Below are 3,282 nucleotides of genomic sequence, written 5' to 3'. Positions count from 1 at the left end.
AGTCCTTTAACAGATGTGTTTTAGCTGGTGTGGCTTGTCTTTTCATTTTCTTAGCAGTGTCTTCTGTGGAACAGATTTTTAATTTTAATGGAGCCCAATTTATCCACTTTCTCCTTTATGGATCATACTTATTTTGTATCTGAAAACTCACTGCCAAACCCAAACTTACACAATTTTCTTCTGAGTTATTTTGTGGAACATTAATAGTCTCATGTTTAGGTCTATAATCTATTTTGAGCTATTTTTTTAAAAAGTGTAAAAGTCTGTCTAGATTTTTTTTTTGTTGCATATATATTCCAGTTGTTCCAGCACTGTTTATTGAAAAGACTATTTTTTATCTGTTAAGACCACTGTCAAAGATATTTGTAAAAGTCTAGTGCTAGCCCCCCTTTTCTGTTCATTGATCTATTTGTCTTTTCTTTCACCAATACCACACTATGTGGATCACTGTTCCATTATGATAGATTTGAAGTTGAGTAGCATCAGTCCTCTGTTCTTTTTTGTAATTTTATTGGCTATTTTGTTAAAATCCACAAAGAAACTTGCTGAGTTTTAATTGGGGTTATGTTGAAACTGTAGAACAAACTGAAAAGAAATGACATCTTAACAATGTGGACTATTCCTATCTGTGAACAAGGAATATCTCTCAATTTCTTTTTATGTGTGTTTTAATTGAAGTTTCTGATTCATTCAAGACAAAATATTACACATGCCACTATGGATCCCTCAAAGCAACCACCACTGGGGTCATCGGCACAGAAGCTGGTGCAGTGATGGAAGCAGATGTGAGCAGCACCACCAACATGCCAGGGAGCTGGGACAGCCCTAAGCCTTCACTCCTGCAGCCTCATTCTCAGCCCTTTCTTTGGCCTTCTTTATCATCTCCTCCTTTTCCAGCATTGCCAAAACTGTGGCCACCTGGCTGGTGGGGATGTCAATGTCTTCTTTGTCCATCAGCTCAACCATCTTCATGAATTTGTCAATGTTGATCTTGCCATCCTTATTCTTATCAAATGTTGAGGCCAAGTGGATCAGCTTAGTTTCTGGAATGTGCTTGATTTGCTTCAGGGCACTGGCGAGCTCAGTGATACTGACAATGTCTGTCCCTGTGAGTGAGCCCTTTGCTGGCTCTAGCTTGCCAGCCTTCTGGTCTGACTCCAGCTGCAAGATCAAGCTGTGTATCTGTCCAATCATCTGCTGGACTCTCTTTTTTACCCTCTGGCTGGCTTTAGGTGCTTCCACATATTTTTTTCCACCAGTCTTCAAAAGTTCCTTCTTGATCTCTAGTAAGTCCTCACTGTGGTCCTGGACATCTTCCTTCAGCAGTTCAAGCTCTTCCTTCTCCTTGGATAGGGACTTCCTCTGCTCCTTCAGTTGAGAACAGGCACTGCTGAGTATGTGGATTTCTTCCTTAGTTATTTCCTCTTCCTTCAACACCTCAACCACAGGGGCAATGAGATGGGACTCTGATGGTAGGCTCCTATCTGACACTTCCAGCTGCTGGTCAGCCACTGGCCTCCCAGAGGTGTCTTCTACCACTGCTTGGGACAGCATCTGTAGTTCCTTCTCCCAGTGCTCCTGTTGGATGGCTGCCTCCTCCTGCAGTGTGGCCTCTAGCTTCATCTTGTTGTCCACCTGACTGTCTTTAACATTGGCCACCTGAACCTGGGCTCCCTTCACCACAATCTCTGGAAGCTTCTGCAGTGTGGATGTGAGCTGGTCAGTGGGAGAGAAGGTGGTTGGGAAATACATAGCTTGAGACAATATAAGTAGTGAAGTGGGGATCTTTTGGTGCAGGTGCAAGTCCAGCCACTGCTTCAGCTGGTCCCTCAGCCGATCTTCTGTGACACCCAGGACAGGCATGCCTCTCTCCCGACAGGCTGATTGCAACTCTGTGACATTCAGGCTGTCTACCCCTTCTTTAGCAATCAGCTTGTCATCAGCCTTTATGGACCTCAGCTGCATGGTGATCTGGAAGCGCAGGAAGCTGTTGGTGCCAATGGCCTGGAGTCCCAGCAGCTTACACAGTGCCATCAGCTGCTGCCGGGGCAGGTTACCCAGGGTCAGCTCATCCTTAAACAACCTGGAAAAACGCACGATTTCCTCATTGCTAGGTCTTTCCCTAGTTTCTCTGATCTTCTGGAAAAACTGGGAGAAGTCTTTGGCAATGCTCCCGGTGGCTGCCTTGTTCCTAGAGGCCATCTCCTCAGCAGTGTCCTGTAGGAACTTGGCCAGCTCCAGCTTGACCCGCAGCTTCTTCTTCAGCTTCTCTTCCTTGATAGATTGTGTCTCAAACGTGGATGGCAACATGTTGGGGAAGAGTTTGAGGGCGACGGGTAGCAGAAACTCCATGAATGGCACTACCACAAAGGCAAGGAGTGGTACCAGGCGGAAGAGGTCAGCGCAGACCCGAACTAACTGCTTATGCTCCCTGCGGCTCAGGGTCTGGCCCTTGAGAATCTTCCAGAGTGTGCGCACAGCGATCTTGGTGTCGATCCAGAGCAGGCGGAAGCCGTGGTAAACGTGCTTCAGCCCGTCTAGGATCCTCTGCTTGAGGCCAGGCTTCACTGCCCCCTCCGCGGTGGTGTTGGACACAGGGCTACCTTCCTCTAGCTTCTTATTCTTGTCCCTGAGGGACTTGGGAGATGTCACTGTGGAGCCACTGCTGAGGGGGTACGACGAGTGCCAGCAGCGCACAGGAAGGTCCCCAGGTCCCATGACAACCAAACGCGGGGCGGATGCCACCGTGTGCAAGCGCTCGGGCCTCAGAGGCCAGCCGCGGAAGCAATGGCCTCTGAAGGAGCGGTACAATGAGTGGACACGAGCGCAGCAGCCAAATGGTGCATCCATGCGGCTGACCAGCCCAACGGTGTTGGTACGAATAGCACCAGCACCGTCCCCCAGGCCACCCTTCCACGCTGTGGCGACGGGCATGGGGAAGCGGGCGGGTGCCCAGCTGCCAGGGCTCCTCAGAAGAATGGACGCCATGACCCTCCTGCTACAGCCTCCTCCTCCAGACTCACGCTTCCTTCGCGTCCCCCCTTGTGGTGCCTGACCCGGGGGACGAGACGGTTGACCGCGACAGTTGGATTCCAGTGGTGAGCACTCTACTGAAAAATATGGCGCGGGTAGCAGCCACCTCCGGGCAGGGACTTCCGGGGGCGGGGCGGGGCTGGTGGGGCGGGGCGGGGCCCTGTCCAGCTCTGGGCATGCGCGCATGTCTATAAATCTTTGATACCTGTCATCAGTTGTCCTTTCCTCACATAGATCCTGTACCTATTT

The 3,282-nt window shown here is 49.8% G+C and overlaps 1 pseudogene; it reads right to left on the bottom strand.

Annotated features, from left to right (window-relative positions):
- Positions 1-825: 825 nt before the first annotated feature.
- LOC114082203 (mitochondrial proton/calcium exchanger protein pseudogene) lies at positions 826-2,988 on the bottom strand (annotated as a pseudogene).
- Between the last annotated feature and the right edge of the window lie 294 nt (positions 2,989-3,282).

Source organism: Marmota flaviventris, chromosome 2 (assembly GCF_047511675.1).
Source record: "Marmota flaviventris isolate mMarFla1 chromosome 2, mMarFla1.hap1, whole genome shotgun sequence".
Lineage (NCBI taxonomy): Eukaryota > Metazoa > Chordata > Mammalia > Rodentia > Sciuridae > Marmota > Marmota flaviventris.
The sequence above is the reverse complement of the archived record's forward strand: the minus strand, read 5'-3'. Positions and strand labels throughout refer to the sequence as shown.